The 19,378-nt window shown below is 34.9% G+C and overlaps 1 long non-coding RNA gene across 4 annotated transcripts in view; it reads right to left on the reverse strand.

Annotated features, from left to right (window-relative positions):
* LOC115495574 (uncharacterized) overlaps positions 1-19,378 on the reverse strand; it is a 192,850-nt gene that overhangs the window by 126,123 nt on the left and 47,349 nt on the right. For 3 of the 4 annotated variants that reach the window (XR_012056453.1, XR_012056454.1, XR_012056452.1), the window contains exon 3: positions 17,886-18,142. The exons of the other annotated variant lie outside the window; for it this stretch is intronic. This is a non-coding gene — a long non-coding RNA (uncharacterized lncRNA). The remainder of the gene's footprint in view (positions 1-17,885; positions 18,143-19,378) is intronic. 4 annotated transcript variants of the gene reach the window in all.

Consider the following 19,378-nt stretch of genomic DNA (forward strand, 5'->3'; position numbering starts at 1 on the left):
TCATCAGTTAAAATGTGTAATAGTCCTTGCATTTGTTAAGATTCAGAGTCGAAGTGCTAGCTAGTCCCACAGAGATCTTTTCATTTCTGAATGCAGTATAAGGTGTATGCAGGTATAAGATGAATACAGAATCACTCACATTGTAAAATATTTTGAATATCTTCACATGGGCAAACCCATAGTTGCCTTGTGTGCATGATTACTTTAACTCAGTAGGATACTAAGAGAACTAGTATTCCAAAATGCAGGAAAAAGAACAGAACAAAAAAAATTATTTATTAAATCAACTGTTTCTAAAGTGAAAAACAGGAGACTACTCTTTTTATTTTTAATACTTTACACTTAGTATTCTCATTCATTGTTTCAGTTTCCATTGCTTTTAGATTTCTGGAGATTTTTTTTTTTCCTTTCAGCCAAGAAATTTAATTGCACCATTGTAGCACCAACAAGCCACTAGATATCTGAAAATATTGAATGACTAGATGTGTTTATACAAAAGAAAGCAAAAAAAAAAAATTACTCTTGTTAGTAATTACAGCGCTCCTAATATTTATTGACTTTTTAACTCTAACAAAATTCACAAGCACATCATCTCTCATCCATCATTAAAAATTTTATGAGATGATGGTGTCTACACTATAATATCACACTCAAGCAGCTGCAGTGGACAGCATTCAGCAGTATACAGAGAATGTACACATGCTACTCTAATTGATCTCCAATGGCAACATACAAAGCAATCTTCAGGCTCTGATTTTGGTTACCAGAAATTTTGCCATAGTTTTAGGTATTGCTAACCATTTTTTTATTTGCATACAGTACTTATGTCATATTTTTGTTCTCTTTCCCCAGTGTGTATTTTGGGTACTTCGGGACAGAGAACTAGTTTTACTCTGTAGAGTTAGAACAGATGTCTCCAATGTGGATTGAAGGAGCAGATGAAACATTGTGCAGGTGTCTGCCCTACAGTTAGCCATGCCCTACAGCTAGCCATGCTAGCTTTTGCTAGCACTGGGTCACACAGGACACACAGGGCCCCCAGGTGTATTTTTGGGGACTAGTGCCCAAAAATAACAGCAGCATTGTTAAAAATACAGTTTTGTTCTGCTACAAAAGCCCCTGTACCATATAGGCATGGTTATCATGATGATCAACTGGAAGTACGTCTGAGAAGCTGGAGAGTAGCAGTGACACCAGGCTCACTTAATACCTTTGAGAAATTTTTACTGTGGCTAGCCTAGTAGGGGTTCGAACTAAGAAATCCAAGGAAAGGCAAGAGAAGCAAAGTAACACTGAAATATCCATTTAAAAGTACTATGAAATGCCTCTGGTATTTTCCAGCCTCTCAAAAGCACACCATTCTACCTAAAAAATGTATAGCAAAAAATAATGTCCTTCTATCTCTTCTCAACAGTGTAGGTGATATGTTCAATTCTATTTGAAAATATTAAATACAAAAAACCACAAGTGTATTCTTTATGATTCTCTAAAATTTAGTTTTAATTCTTTCTGCATAACCTTTAGTTTTCTTCTAGATCAAAAATGACAGTAGTTTCCAGCCAAAAATATAACAGGGGTTATAACTTTTGTGAAATCTAGTTTTTGAAAAACTAAGAGAAAAATATTTAGTCACTAGAAGACATCTTCTCTTTAGAATTTATTATCCATTTTTCCTTTGCCTGGCTCAGCTTGTGATTGAGGTACATGATGGGAAAGTATAACCTAGGAGCAGAATTAGTTGTGGTGACCGTATCAATGCAATAGGCTCTTTTTCATTCCCTCAGTTTCCCCACTCCCACATACTCTTTCACTGTGAGCACAGTTTTGCAAAGATCTTGATGGCAAAGACTGTCAGCTCAGACACAGCTGGTGGTATTGAGAGGAGGATGATGAAACTTCTTCATTCTTCTGGTAAATTATTATAGCTAAGACAGTTCCTTATAATGTTGTCATTTGCAGCTGACTCCCTCTTCTCCTTTTAAGTCTAGTTGCTCTTACTCCTTTGCTGTCCTGTGACCAACAAAGGTTTGAAACACAGAAGTAAGATGCAGGTGGCCCAGTTATTACCCCTGTGGGCAAAGTATCAGGTATCTACAAAGGGCTCTGTCCCAGTCTCTGATATATAAGATATTCCAAGTCTTTCATCTGAAACATGCAATGAGAACACTTGATCCTTGGATGTTTCTTTGCTGTCTACATTAATATTGAAAGCCTGGTGTATTGTGCTTAGCTTGTGGATTGTTGTAGCTGAATGTCTACCTCTGTGTACAGCTTTCAGTATATGAGAAAGGAATCACTGGGTTCCCTTAGAAGACAGAAGTCAAATATACTGACAGCCTTGTACATCCATGGAGATAGATGTATGTAAGGAAAGTAAATTAAAGAAATACATTCTTAACTAATGAAATATTATATTGAGACTGAATATATTTGTAAGTTTATTGTGATACCCCAAGACTTTATTGGTTTGAAAGTCTGCATGATATGGACTTGCACACATAGAGTTGCACATATATCCTGTACGTGTAATTCTACTAAAGAATTACATTTTTCTTTCAACTGTGAAGGAGCTAGACAACTTCAACTATAATCTTGTTTTATGATAAATGTCACATAAAAAGAAAAGAGTGTGTGTACTCTCTTCTTCATTAATTAACTAAGACTGCTTTATATGTCCAGGGATTCAACCATATTGCAATATATTTACTGAATAGTGAAAAATGGATATCCCCGCAACTATATAAATCAATATTCTAATTCAAGTTTTTAGCAGTTTAGCAAAAACTAATTCTAGATATCATCCTTCTTCTCAGTCATTATGATTGATCTTCATGTGAAAACAAAGCCATCACAGGTATTGCTTTCTTCTTTTTAAGGGGGAAAAAGTCCTTGATCATATTCTTGACAGCATCTTCCATATTTTCCATAGGAGAGTAGAAGCCCTTCTCTTCAGATAGACAAAAAAGGTTAAGCACCAGCATGCTGTTCTCATGCTGAGGTAAAGGATACAGAGGATCACTTCCATACTATATGAGAAAACAAATCTACTTCCCTGTATTCCTTTCAAGGAAGAAGCTTAGCACAGCCATCCCTAAACTATTTGAAGTCTTTCTTTTGTGAAGGAGACAAACATGCAAAGCACTGCATCCAGTTCCCCCTGCCCATTTGCATTCTCCAGCGTGAACACTGCCATCTGATTTTCCCTTGCTCCTACCCTGACCGTTTCTATGGCATTCAAGAGATCCAGCTGCTCTGTCTGACCCAGTTCTAGACTGGACCTGACCTCTCTGGTCTCCCCTCTGGTCCTTGCTCAGGCACTCCAGTGATGCACAGTGCCTTGCCAGGGCATGCCCCCTGGAGAACCTTTGCTGTTCTGTGCTGGTTTGCAGCAGCAGAATGTCAATCACACGCAGGTCAGAACAGCTTCTGGTATTTATGTGCACCCAGCCTTGTGTATCAGAGATTTAGGAGTGCCTTTAAAGCCTGCAGTCAAGTCATTCCATGATATGCAGCTGGTAGGTGGAGGAGCCATAATTAAAAAGTAGGTAGCATGATTTCAGACCAATTATTGCATGCTTTTACCATGTAACCTTAAATTCCTCCATCTATCAGATATCTCCTCATCAGACACCACAAGCTGTGGTGTCTGATGTCCCCTAGATATGTGACAGAGACATGTTTTTATTAACCAGTACATATAACATATATAAAATAGACTCAAAAGTGGAAAAAAACCTCACTGTAGTGTTTGTATGGATCTGGAAAAAAAAAAGATATTTAATTTTGTGAAAGATTAATCCTACTTAAGCATTTTCTACTTTTCCACAGAACAAGGATTCAAAAAAACATGCATGATTTAATTAGTATTAGTACTAAAAATTCTGAACTGAAATCCATATATAAAAGTATTCCTAGAGATTATTAAAACTACATTTGGATTAAAAAATGAGATTATTGAAAATTTGGAAAAAGAAAAACATTTCTGACAAGGGTATTTTTTCTTCACAGGCATTTTGGTGGCTTTTTTTTTTTTTTTCTCTTCAGTCAATTGCTTCCCTATCATCTTATAAAACTAATGTTCAAATCCACACATTTATTTGGATGTAGATTACTTATTCATGTTATTGTATTTTGTCTTTTTATTAAACAGGATTTCTGACTAATATATGAGCATATCTAGTTTGTTACTTTCCCAAGTGTCTGGAAGTTCAGATTCAGTCTGAACTGCAGAAGTTTAAACAGATTTTCAGTATCAAGAAGTTAAATGAATGCAGTAGATATCACTTGCAGAATTTGGAAATGTCCAGGAGAACTATTTTTTTCTGATAATTAGGCACCTGTTTTTCTGATGTGAGTTTCAGAAGGCAAATAGGTGTGTTGCTAAAAGCATCAACTTTGTGATACTGATTATTGTTTATAAGTTGTGATAAAAGAAGTAATCGTACCAAATGCAAATGACTGCAAATTTTCCAAGACTTAGCATAGCTAGAAAGGCTTTGCATAGAACAAGCTTCTTAATCTCTCAAAGGTAATTGATACCTCTAAGATGTTATAAACCTCCTGATGAAGATTTAATTTCATAATATTGATGATATTGAGTTCTGTGAGACATATCACACAATTTAAGTGAGTCACAAAGTAAATATGTCTTTATTGGTGATATATGTGTAGATATTCTACTCTAGCCGTATTTGATAGTTCCTTTTCTGACTGCCAGTATTTAACTATTTACTATAACTTTCCACAAAATTCATGCATTTTCTCTTCAGCTTGCAGGTAGATAAAGAACAAAGCACATAGATGAAGAATTTGTAAGAAATTGAACAGCATAAAATGCTGGAATTAAAAATGGACATGCTCAGCTATCAACATTTTCTAACAGTGCTTGAGTTTGGCAAAGTTACCATTTCTCACACCTCTAACAGGCAGCAATAAAATTGCAAACTCTGGCTCTAGACAAATATTTATAATATTCCTACTTCCTAATGACTTCCCTGGGATTGCTTCTTTTATACAAAGAATAATCTATGGAACACAAATTGACAAGAGACAAAGATGACATGCAACACTGATATTTTTTGTGAAGAAGAAAATCTCTCTCAGAATAAAGGTTTTGTTCATCTTGTTAGCTTGACAATTTGCACAGGCTTTCAAGATATAAATGTTAACATTACTATGTTAATTCTTATATTACAAGTTTAATGTTAGTGACTTCTGTGGAAGTTTTTATCAAGCGAAGACAGCTTGAACCTTAGATACAAAAGGATTATCAAGCATTAATCTGGATCTCTCCCAGGAGGGAAATATACTCAGAGCAAATAACATTCTTCCCCTGTTACTTGTTAGATTTGTAGTTCAGATACCAGCTGAGATTGCTGCATCTCATTTAATAAGGACTACGGAATATGACTAGAGAATAATGGTAATCTGATAGGCTTGGGGTCTGACCCTGCATTTTTTAATCAGATCTCTCTCAGAAAGAAGTGCTGTCCATCCTGTGGTAGGTCTGAGCACTTTACTTCTGAATATTAAATTAGAAATGAAGCTCAAATTACATATATATATATATGTATGTATCTCATTTTACTTCTTAATAATCTGATCCTTAATGTGGTGTTAAAGAACAAAGTTAAAATAATATATTTTGCCTGAAGATTACAGTATTAAACAGTTTTCTGGAGAGCCTCTTGGCACACAGGCCCTTCAAAACAAATGGGACAGTCTCAGTAAAAGGCATTTTTGCATTCCACATTGCAGGGCTGGTATACCATAATAGTCATTCTCATGATGAGACTTGATGGCTAACCTGCCAGAAAATAGCTGACTTTTTTTGGCTTTCTTCCTCCATTTTTCACCCGCCCCCCTCTGCTCTTTATAATATATTTAAATAGAGAAAAAAAATCACACATTTTTGACAAGTAGGAACTGGGGTCAGAACCAACCCCCATCTCCTTCCCAGCTTTCATCTGCCTGAAGCAACATGGCTTGTTTCATCTCTTACCTAGGAAACAAGCCAAATGGAACATGCCCTTTGTAAGAGCTGCCTCTCATATGAAGAGCCTGTCTTTTCTGAAGGACAGGTTGCTCCTCCCCTTCTCCTTAACTCAAAATTACTTCCTATATGGTTCTCAAAGAAAATTAAAAAAAATTAATACTCCCCCAAATATCAATATTTCAGTCAAAGTACATAAAATTTGGACTCTTGTGGACTAAAAGATGGGGAAACAATAATCTTTCTTTCCTCTGGAACAGAAAGAGGCCCTAAGTGCAGTGCTAGTATGAAATGGGCAACTTCATGAAAAGTTTGCCTGTGCTATGAACAGAAGCACATAAAGCCTCAAAACCACTAAGTGCTTCATAAGGAAGTCAAAATAGCAAGTGCAATTTTGGTTTAAAAGTCAAAGAGGTGTGGATGGGGTTTCATTTAGGTTCTGGGTTTTTTTCAGGTTGAAATTGTTTCGCTGTCTTCACAAAAGTGCAAAAGATAACATAATTCATACCTTGTGTACATATTTCAGCCAGTCACCTATTGCACTGACCTGCATTTCAGGTGTGTAGTGAAATTTAAGATGTCATTATTTTATGAAAGACCTCAGCATTGCTCACAGATGGTAGATGATAGGTAAAAAAGGGTGGAATGGACTATTTTGACAATGACTTTGGCACCTGTGGACAAAAAAGTGCTGTCTAAACAAAAACATGTGAACAATATTCTTGTAACAGCAGTGTAGAGCTTCCTGTCTGATAATTTCTTAGCTGTTTAAATTAGTCCTGAGGAATTTGACTGATGTAAGCACACTTTAGCATGAGTGTGCAAAATACTAAGGGAAAAGAATATATTTTGTATATATTCCAGATATTCCCCTGTTTTTGTTGGAACTTGGAGGTGTTTTGTTGTTTTGTTACATTTCATTTTGTTTCTGGAGATATGTTTCTATTGTATTCCATATGCTATTTTTTGTGACACAGATAATAGATAAATTTCCAGGTAGGAGGGGTTCACAGCAGCCACACAGGGTGACACAGGGATGTCTCCTGTATAGTGTGGCCCATGCGTTTTAGGAGGGAAATTGTTGTTGAGTTAATAGTCTAACACTGTAGTCAAATAGGTTCATACAAACCCAAAGTTTTCAGATGCTTCCAATTCTAGTAACTGGTCTAACAAAAGACAACTGATGAAGCAGAGTTGCAAGCAAGAAACTGTGTTTACTTAACACAATCAACAAAATAAAATATATTGTGGGAGGGGGTGTGCTAGATGGCCCCCCTGCTTTGCCTTGAGAGGCAACAGATGTGTAGTTTCCCGCCTCCTCCGGTTGTCAGTCTTTGGTTATCCCTTCCCCTTGTCCCTGTCCATCATTGTGTACTCCTTCACCCAGTTCTGGAAAGTTCTAAATTCTTTGTATCCCCATTGGTTCTCATCCCGAAGCCACACCTTTCCCTTATCCTAGTTGGTTGTTACCCTGCCACTCTTCCTCTACTCCGCCCCTGAGCCCTCACCTCATTGGCTGTTTCACACCCTGACCCGCCTTCCCAGTTACAATTATAATCCCTCCCCCGCCCCTGGTTCGGGGCTCTCAGAGCTGGTCATCCTTCGGAGCGGTTGCTTCCCTTCATCACCCACCTCGCCTTACCTCTTCTGAACCCTCCGGAATAAAGCCACTCGTGAGTCACCTGCCTTTGGTGGAAGTCCTTCATTTCTACAGCTATCCGGCACCTGCAACCTGACCCTGTGGCGAGCCAGAGAGGTCACAGGACCCCAGAGCCGCAATATATGACAAAAGTAGTAGCAAACACTTCTTAAAGTGTGATCTCTTAAGTATTGTACTAACAAGGCTCTTTCACAGGGAACTTCCACTATACAGATTGGCAGAGGGATGACATAAAAAAACTGAAATATGACATCTTACACATTCTCCATACTTCTGTAGGCTATTAGGCTAAAGGTCTAGATGTTGAAAGAACTCTTTCAACTGTTAGCTTATGTCAAAGGATTTACAGTCTACCCTACTTACCACTTTGATTTCTGGAAATCAAAGTAGGATGAAATTGAGAAGAAAGCAGAAGAAACATGTCCTAGTTGCTTCAACTAGAATATAGAATAGTTTTTGGAGAAAAGTTGCCTAATTTCTCTCCACTAAGACTCTTAAAAGCAGACTGGAAAAAAAGCAAACAAACTTCAAATATTCTGCTTGTAAAAAATCTTGTCCAAGCTGGAAGATGTAGTTTCTTTAATTCCAGTACTGCTTAATGAACAATGAAAAATAAAGTGGTTTGAATAATACATTTGGAGAGAGGAAAATCATATCATTCATTAAAATTTGTCATCTTCATTGCAGCTCAAATTACCAAAGGCATCATTATTTAGGAATGCATTTACATTTGTATTTAAATGTATACGTTTGCTGAGACAGAGGAATTACAAACTCTGTGGTTTTGCTTAGCTTCCTGCATTTAGATGTAATTCTAACATATTACTACCCAAAGGCCACTGTGAATTACATTTCAAAAGCAGACAAAATTCTGTCTTCCAGTTCCTGTAAGTAGCACTGAAAAGTAATTGGATCATCAATGTTGATGGAGTGATTAATCAAATTCATTTCTGTAGCAGATACTCATGAACCCATTACCTAAATAATGGTAAAGTATGGAATGAGAGTCAGGTGCTAAACTGGTTTTGAGCTGGCCATTTCTAGTGCCATCAGAATTTACATCTAGAACACTTGAACACTTTAGTTTAGTGGAGGGTTTTTGCCAAGGTAAGTGGTGATCTTTGGATATTTTCCCTAGGCTATCTGTATGAGAAAAGTCAATACCAGAAATACTCCAAGGAGTGAAAATCAGACTTTCCCATTACTTCATACTCTATTGATTCAGTTAAATACTATTACCTATATGTTATCTGTTCCTTAAAAAAAAAATATTTCAAATACTTCAATAAACACTGAAGTTTTTAATCAGTATTCAAACACAGAGACACCTATTTAGAACACACATGCCCTGTAATGTGTACAAACATGATCAAAACATCTGTTATCACAGAAATACAATAAAATGCCTCAAAAACTTCCAAAACATAACTTATTGAACACTAATAGTAGAAAAGGTCTCCTTTAATAATGTCTTTACACCTTTCTATGTGATTTAATATAACTGAAGGTACCTAACATCTGAAAAGCATTATTTAAAATTATCCCCAATCTATTTTACAGCTCAAGGTGAAATCAGGGAAATAAATACAGCTCTTCCACAGGTGTAAGATATGGGAAACAAGTTTACACTGTCTTTACTTTCCTTACTTAATTTATCCTGTTACAAACTTATTTCTTGAGTTTTCATGTTTTCCCAAATTTTTTTTTTTTGCCCTTTTCCACATGTATCTGGAAAAATTAATCAGTCACATTGGTGCTTTTCAAAAAACCCTTATTGCGAATCAAAAGTTTCTTCATTTTCAAAGAGAGTGGGGGTAAGGGTGGGCTCAACACTAACCTCCACAAGGAAGAAATCAGCAGGAATTCTTATATTTAAAAAAAAAAAAGAGGATGAAGAGGAAGAACATGGGGGATGAAATTATTGTTCCTTATTTATTTTGAAGTGACATACAAAAGTCTTGATTTTTGACACCTGTTTATCCTGTGTTCTATTCCCATTCAGAACCACTTTCTGAATTTCTTACTAACAAGTTTTGAAGAAAATGTTGTCTCCTTATCCCCTCTGAAAATGTGTTTTGGAAAACTTATTGTGTTTTTGAAACATGTTTTGGATTAATGATTTAATAAACAGTGTGTTCATGAGATTGCAAAGGTACTCCCTGAGCTTCACTGAAATGAAAAAGAACTCACTGGAATGAAAAATACATGGAAACTACTGTAAAGAGAGTAGAAAGCATTATTTCCTGCAGTCATATCAAAACCTGATTTAACATATGTATAAATAATATGTTATGAAAAAAACCCTTAGTCTTCAGAAAACATTGGACTGAGCCAGTTTTGTGGGCAGAAGATGCATCTAGAGGTAATCTAAATGAGAGAAATTACTTATCTAATTATTTTAATTCAAGACTTTGCATGGAAATTCTTAGTGTAAACAAAGAAGCAGAAATACAATTTCTAAAATGTCTAGTCCATATATAATGTGTAAGTAGAAGAGAGTGGTTCTCATAGTGGACCTATGATATATAGTAACCTTCACAGGCTATACTTGACAATAAAGGTTTATATAAATTCTTAGGAAAACACTACCTTAGCTAAGGATTGCAAGCTGAAGACAAGAGAATTCTGGTTAGAAATGAAGTACACAATTCTTGGAGAGAAAGTGAAAAAACCCTGGAAGAAATTTGGAGGTAAGCAACTAAAGGAAGAAATGTGATTCTTCAGTTTCAGGCCCAAATTTTTTCCATCCAGGTTCAAGACTTTTAATAATGGAATCACCATAAAAAGCCTTCATTCTTCCAGTAGCCAACTGAGAGGAGAAGGCAACTTGCAAAGGTGATTCTGGATCTCGGTGTCTTTAGGGATGTCACTTACACAAGATACCAAGTTCAGTTCGAGGGAAACTTGGTGAATTTAAGTTTTGATATGGAATATCAGAACAGACAGTTCAGTTGTCTCAGATGGTTTTAAATTTTTCTGTTCTACCTTTTCCATATTTCACTGTAGCATCTCATTTCTGCTTTGCAAGAGCTGCTTCTAGGGCTGATAGAGCAGCTCTATCCTCCATTCCAGTCAGGTCTCTGTTTCTACTGCAGCAATGAGCAGATATGCCAAAGGCAGCCTGCCATGGCACTTATTTTAAATAGTCCATTCACTAAAACAAATATAGAATAACAATTCAGAGACCACAGAAGAGTCATCAGCTAGTGATGATTTACCAGAATAAAGTTCAGTATATACAAACTGTTGACCTAGAAATGATTGTATAAGCCATTACTTATTTTCTGAGTCACCTAGTCAGATCTCTATTGGGTCTTAGATAATATCTTGTAGCTGAACTCAGAACTGCTAACACAAAGCTATAGCAACTTCTCACCTAACAATTACTCATCCTCACTCTGTTGGGTGTAAATTTGATATGAAACATTCCTTGGTAGTTTCTGCCCCCATGCAGCCTACAGAACTTCTGTTCTGAGCGAACACTTAACGTCTTCAACATTTCTGTAGCCTTGAGGGAATAAACTTATTCAGATGAGCAGAACAAAAAGGCTGGTTCGTGCCCCAGTTCTTACTTCCCTTGAATTCTAAGCAGTCATCCATACAAATGTTGATTGTGATATGGATGTAAAGTGAACCATCGTTTTAGTGTGCTGCTTCTCACAGTGCAAATGACTACATAATGTGAGTACTGAAAGGGGCCCCACTAGCTACAAAGAGCAATCTGATATTGAGGTACAAAGTTCATATTTTGTTTCAGATAAGTGAATTATTTTCAGATATATCAAACACTTGACTAGTCAGTGAGAGGTTATTTATGAAATTAAATTGAATCTTTTGTTTTGACTAGAATAGCCCTAGAGATCTAAAAAACCTAAATCTCAACTCCCTGTTTACTATAGTTGTCTTTCCTATCAAAAATATATCAATTTTTTTCTTCTCTATAAGACTTTGAGCATCAGATTTTCTTTGCCTTTCTGGCCTTAAGCACATGTTCAGCTGATTGGTTACAAGAAATTCTTTTACAGCATCTGGCTAGTTGCCACCTTCCAGCTTGCTTTTCCACATTCTTGAAATGATCAGTCTGTTCCCCCTGTTCTGGGGGGGATGAGACCTCGTGGTTCAATCACCTTTTAACTGAGTTTCCAGGAGCACAGAGAGTTTCCTTTTACCTGCCTACTGTTGCACATACACATGACTAATACCTTTCTTAAATATACTCTGTTATTTTTTTGCTAACTAAAAAGCAATACTATTAATGGAATTGCAGTTTCTTTTGTTTCTGCTACACGAAGCAATACTCATTATATGTATGTGTATGTGTATATCTCCTGTAATAATTTTTTTCTTCATATATTAGCCTTAGATCAAGACAAAATAGGTTTGGCTGAGTTTGTTATTTTTTTTCATTCTTAATGACAAAGTGACAGTAAGCTGAATGTAGATCCTGTCTCAGTCCATGCCAGTATGCAAGAGTCTGGAATTTTCATTTTCAGTCTTCCTGTTGTAAATTAGCAAATCAATGATTTCTGATCTATTCCATTAGCTTTGGCAAAAAGCTTTCCATACAGAAGGTGGACAATAAGAAATTATTATTATTAATATATTCTTATTACACATATAATAATACGATTCTTATATTAACTATCCAGGAGGAGATGAAGTTTCAAGGTCACTGTTTTGCCATACTTGTCTGATTTTTTCTAACAAATTATTTTGATTTATCTCTAGGTATTCAAAGAAGTTATCACACACATACCTTGTAAGCTATAGAAAGTTTTATTGCAGTATAAGTATTTTCCATTCTGCATAGACTTGAGCAATTTCTTCCATAAAATATTATGAATTCTGAAAACATAATCTGTTTCTTTTGTTTATGTAAGAAGAGGGATCCTACATCCTGCAACTCTATAATGTTTTTCTGTATATAAGTCATCAGATCAAGACTGTGTCACAGACCTATGCTTTTATTATAACCCTTACATTATTTATCACTACATATGTTTTGGCATTCTCTTCACCAAATAGGATTAAATTTTATTTTCTAATTCAGTGAAAAAAAACAGTTACTAGGTTAGGCTAAGATACTCTCAATCATGGCCAGAAATATATACCATCACATCAATTAACATAGCTTTATTATCCATATGTATATTTACATTTAAAATATATTATTAGCTATTTTATCAAGCTGGCATTGTGCTCTTCCAGTTCATCAGTCAAAATGTACCATGAAAATGAGTTAAATAACTTAGAACACTACTCTTAAAAATGTACAGTATACTGAAAGCCACAGTTACATGCAGAGTGTATTACTCAAGATGTAATCTAAAGCCATAAAATGACAAGAGGGAGCTTACAGTTGAGAATATAGATGAACGACAACTATATATGCAATTTATATTCATATAAGCTCACTTACATGGTTATATACATACTTCACTATATATAATGATGTCTAAATTCATCTTAGATAAATACATTGGTTATGATACTGAAATAGCTTTGTGGATGAGTTTATAATGAAGTCAGTCACAGGATTATATGAATGAATGAAAGAAGGATCACAAATCACCAGCCTAGGGTAATAGAACATTCTCTGTCAAAAAATTTGTCACTTAGGCATATATTTCCAATATTCAGTATTAGGCTTTCTCAAGAGTGTCTCCAATAAAAATTAAAGTTAGAATTGAAATCACAACAGATAAGAAACTTAGGAAAAATAGTGAAAACAGTGAAATAGAGACTGACTGCAAGCCATTTCCAAGTCTGGCTCAAAAAAAAATTTCCACATTAAACAATATTTCCAATAAGGAAACATAAAACACAAAGATCTCATCTGAAATACAAGATTGCAAACATCAGTTTTCAGAAAGACTAACTAAATGTCTGAGATTATTGAAAGAATTAAAAAATACAGAAAAACAAAAGAATTTTATAAATACAAAAATAAAAGAGTTTTCAGGAAACTTTTATATATATATATACAAGTAGAGCAAACAAGTTAAATGCTATGCAGGTTTAAGAGTTATTCAGATAAAAATTTTAGCTGGTATAGAAAACAGTGATTTATGAACAGAACTAATTTTTTATGTGACTAAAAGATCACAGAATATTCAGAGTTGAAAGGGACCCACAAGGACCATTGAGTTCAACTCTTATGTGAATGCCCCGTACAGGGATAAAACCCAGAACCTGGATATTATTAGCACCATACTGTAACCACCTGAGCTGATCTCAGGGACAAAAAGCCCTTCATCATGATCTCCCTGTCCAATTAGTCTTCAATAATAGTGCCTCTTTAGTTGACTAAAAAAAAAAAAAAATTAAAAAAAAATTATTTTGGAATTTCATTTGTTTAAAAAATAAATATTAAAACACAAATGATCTACAGAAATATGAGATTGGGTTTAATGAGCCAGGAGGTCCTACAATGCAGGGTCTAAAAAACCTCACCAGTTGTTGGCCTTGTCCACTCACTGGGAATGTATTTAATTGAAAGGCAGCAATTAATATCCTGCACAGTAGTTACATAACTACCACTGTATGATATGACAGCCAGTTACAAAGGACATAGACTGAATTTCATCCAGCAACTTTCAAGCAAAACATCCCACATCCTGTTAAGAACCCCACGGGCTTTTTTGTGGCACAGTGTCAACCTTTGTTCCCATTCTGGTTAAAGTTCTGAAACTTACCAAGAGCTGCACATTGCCATGTTAGTGAAGCAATTATCAACTCACCGTTGTGTTTTACTTGTTAATTTATGTTTGAATCCTTTTTAACCTCAGAGCTTTAGGTATCTTTAAAATAATTGTGGCTTAACATTTGCTATGTCCATTACAGTTCCAGTTTTCTAATATTAGTTGAACTAGAACTGTTTCACAATTCCAGAGCTACAGGCATTGACTTGTGTTTCCCACCATTTTAGGTTCTTTAATTCAATAAAGCATATGCTAACTAAAGCTTAGGACTGTGAATAAAGGCATAAATATTTTATGTTTTTGATTCTATCTCACTTTTTGAGAGCCAAGACCTGTTTGGTTTTTTTGATTGCTCACACAGAATACAAAATAAAATGAAGTTTAGGAAAGCCCAGCTGGAAAGAAAATGTTAGTTGTTTTATTTCCTCCTCAAGAAAAATTCTACCGTTACCTGGGTGATAGACCTTTTTTTCCGTAAGTCTGAACAACTTTGAACAATATTGAGCATGCCCACCAAGATCATGACAAGGTGAACTTCAAACCTATTTTAAAGAGGGTTCAGGAGACTCAGCCTTTTATGGAACCACAGCTCTGATACTTTTGTGCTTCTTACTCAATCTGTTAAATGAATTTTAATCCAATGACTCAGACTTGTAGGATAATACCAATGTTTCATACATTTTGAATTTCATAACTAAAGTTTAAATATTGACTTAAAATAACATCATTTAGAAATATATGTAAATTTCTGTTATGCTTGTCAGAAATACGTTAGCCCATATACACCTATGGAACTATTCAGACTTGGGAATCCATAAAACCCATAATCTTTCTGTGACATGCTTCAGATATATTTTAGAACACAAAAATTTTTTTGGGGGCCTGAGCATCTCTGTATAGGACACACATGATCACAGAAAATGATTATCAATGGTATAAAAATAAAATTCAAATATTTTAGTAGAGAATAATAGTTTTTGAATCATTAGTCTTATAGAAAGCGGGAATAAAAATATTCATGCTAATTTATTCAGGAAATATAATTTTCACCTAGACTACACTGGTGTCAAATCTCACAGAATTTGTTGAGACAAAGGACAAAAGTCAAATATGATGCCAAATTTTAACTGAGATAGGAGCTCCAGATAGAAAAAAAAAATTCCACCCTCTTTTTAGAAAATTTCAGTCTATATTTTTAAGGATCATGATGGTATTATAAACTTTTCAACTTTGACACATCAGTGAAAAGAACACTTTTTTAAAAAATTTCTCTTCAAGATGTATTTTGCCTCTAAATCCTACTGCGCAGGGGAGTTTATAACACTAATGAAAATGTAAATGTAATAATAGTCTAGAGCTGTGATTACTACATGTAGGATTTTGTGACTAAGCAACACCTACTATCTAGTCAGTCTGGGTTTTTCGTGTCTTTGAAGGACACAGACAGCTACCTGAATCACAAACATTTTTACATGTCACCCAAATACTTTTAGCTCCAGAAAGTTTCTGTAATATAGTTTGTGCTTTTCAACTACTTAATAGTAATGAAAATGTTTTTTCTTTCTTCCGTCTCATGTCAAAAGTCCAGTGAACAAAAAACAGCTAAGAAAGCGGATCATAACTTCAATACATGGTACCTGGTTAGGATTGGAAGTAATGGCAGAATGTTTAAAGAAATAAAGCTTGACGGTTTTTTTTAAATTTATTAAAAAGACCTTTAAGAGATACAGAAAGGGCTCATTAAGTGCAAAATTACCAAACAAAATCTTGCTACTTTTTTTGCAATGTTGCAGATTTTGGAAGACTTACTAAGCATTATTTGTATTACAGCAACATTCATAAGCACAGTCCTAATCTTTTCCAGCTCTGTACATGACTCAATTTCTTATGGTATGATTCTTCTACTTTCCACACAGCTGTCTAGACAAGTAAATGCTGTAGATACATATCTCAAATCATCATACTGCTACTAAAATATGTAAAGAAATCCTGGACAATGTAAGTAGAACAGTCAAGGGAACTTAGACTGAACATTTTTCCCCCAATAATGGAATTAGTAAGACTGATTTTAAACTACAATAAGATCGACTATTTATACAAGACTTTGAGAAACAAGAGAAGAGGCTAAAAAAATGCAATGAGAGGATGCATGGAGAGGTTCATCTCTTATGAAAAATAATGCATCTTATTATATGTGTTTAAGGACTTTGAGATAAAAATACTAAATTACTAATCACTGGCAAGCAAAAGAAAGTTACCAACTGAAACCTGAAGATACACATTGTAAGTAGTAATAAGGTATAGGGTTTTCTTTGGTTTTTTGTTGGTTTTTTTGGTGGTTTTTTTTTTTGAGAGGGCGCTGCAGTGAGCTACCTTTATTTTTTTGTAGATATGTGCTAATTAAATACACGTTAGTACGATCACTGTTGATTATAGTTTCATGACTAAAATACAGCTATTAACTTTAAGTATCTATTAATTTATTATACTACTTCACCATAGGACTGAGATTCTTATAACAATTGAAAAAAAATATCAACAAGAGCAGCAGATAAAAAATTAGTCCTTCAAAGGGACTGAAAGAAAAGATTCTGTTACATTTAGAAGATTTTTGGGAAGGATGATCTGAAAAGGATGACAGTGTTATGGTGTAATGAATGTAGTCTCCACTGAAGGGAGTTATTGAGATAACAACAACTTTACAATTCAGGACCTAAATTATCTATTTTTATCTTACATGGTTGGAGAATAGCATAGCCCTTTGCTAGTACTTGGTTCAGAGCCATATAATAGGCCAGAAAAAAATAGAGCCAGTGAAAATCTGTTTTTGCAATCACTGGAGAAGACATGATCAAACACTGACACACTGAAATTGCCGTTTCTGATATAGGGGAGATTTTCTGATTGCTGGCAAAACTTGAGTCAGGCACTCCCAATTCCTCCTACTATGCACACAGGGCATGGCATATACAAAACAAACATTGGTTGTATGATTTGCACCTTTGTTGCATCAACAGTAGCAAGCAATTGTTTCCCATGCACATGTGTCTGGGCAAAAACACAGTGCTCACTGAAAGAGGAGGTGGGGAGACCCCGTTTATGTGTACCAGCTGAGAATGGCTTATTTGGCAAGTTTATAAAGTTTGGGGAGAATTTCCTGAGTAATGAAACAGAGGTCTAGTCAAACTACTCCTCCAGGAGGCACTGAAATGTGAAGTCCAAATTTGTACAACTAAATACAACCACATATTTGAGGAAGAAGTCCCAGATCACTTGCTCTCCTGTAAGGAATAGGATTTCTCTACAGTAAAATTTGTCAATGGACATCAGGAGTGTCATCTGATGACAAAAACCTACCAATTGGTAGGAATTAACCAGCTGCAACAATTCCCTTGCCAAACAAGCTCAGCTGCAGCATCAGAGTCATACAAGGCCATCAGAGCTGCTCTGGATAAGCATCTGTGCAAGAGTATTTTTAAATAAGATAGAGCTAACAACAGCTAGAGAAAATAATCTAAATAGGATTTCTTACATGATTAGGAGATAGCCATTTCTGCAATATTATGAAGATAGATCTGTCTTCCTCTAAGCTTCAAAATTTCTCTTCAGTACTCAGTCTTATTAGAGCATCTTTCAGGCACGGTACAAGCCTTAAGAGAAACCTCTTCTTAGTTTCAACTTCAAGAAGCAGAATATATTGAAATTGAACTGAGACAAGAGTTGGTGCTGGTGCTGGTGCTGCAACTTTTTGTAATTGCTTCTGGTCTCTCCCACTTTATTTTTCTTCTCCTGTATCACAAAAAATATTTGTTTCATAAAGTCATTCCTGAGAAAATTAGAAGCAGCAAAACCATAATGAAACCTCTACCATAGATGTCAGCATGAGTACAATATATAATTAAACTGTTGAATTCACAGTCCCAAAACATAACTAGGGTGCATTCTTGAAATTGACTTAAGTATTTGTTAATATAAAATCGACTTTTACAGATATTTATAGGAAAAAAACTAATAATAATAATTCAGTATTACAGGATCTTTCATAGACTTGCCAATTTAGTGCTAATTTTATACAAAAAGAAATTAAATACTACATAAAAAGGTAAGTAAGTTTCATAATCAAAATTATAGTCATCATAAAAAGAATGATATATATCTAAAATGGTATATCCTAGACTGACAGCTTCACCATTTGTCATTTTTTCACATACAGCTCCTCAGTCTATAGCCTGTATGTCATCCTGCTGCTCTTACTTAGGAATTCCAAATAGGAAGCACCTCACTCTCAATATTGATTGTATATTTTTTAAGGATCTCAAGTAGAGTTTCTTTTATCAAAAACAATACATTTTTTAGTGTATTTATTTGCTTTGTGAAATTAACTGAATGTATTTCAGCTGGAAATAACACTGTTAGACTTTCTGCTTTAATTCCATACATTTCCTTATCCCTTTAAGAACCTCCCAAATAACAATGATAGTCTTGTCTGCCCATGTCTAAGACTGCCACTGAGAAGTCATTCATCTGCTGAGGCTTTTAGTCTTTTATATTGAATAAAATTTACAAACACAGGCTTTCTAATCCATTATTCTACTGAATTAAGTTTACCAGACAGATGAAATTGAAAGACACTTGTAAAATGCTTTCCAGGAAGCTAGACTACAATGACTGTTTTGTGATAAAAAGTGATCAAGCAATATCTTGCTGCATGGGATTTGATTATTTTCAAACACAGAAGTAAACCAATATAACACATCTAATAAAATTTATGCAGCACACTACATTATCTATGCTTTGATTTATACATAACCCTGATGCAGAAAGAGGACAAAGGAGCAAAAAAATTAATTTAGGATCAGTCTGATCACTGGCACATTGCAAAAATAAAGATTCAGAACTTGACCTTGGGGAAATTTGGAACATGAATTGCATTTTGAATCAGGCCTTTCTTTGAACAGAAGTCAAGTATGTTTTTCCTATATTTATTTATTATGTGAAATTTATGTTATTTTCCTAATTTAAAAG

The sequence above is a fragment of the Taeniopygia guttata genome, chromosome 5, assembly GCF_048771995.1.
Source record: "Taeniopygia guttata chromosome 5, bTaeGut7.mat, whole genome shotgun sequence".
Taxonomy (NCBI): domain Eukaryota; kingdom Metazoa; phylum Chordata; class Aves; order Passeriformes; family Estrildidae; genus Taeniopygia; species Taeniopygia guttata.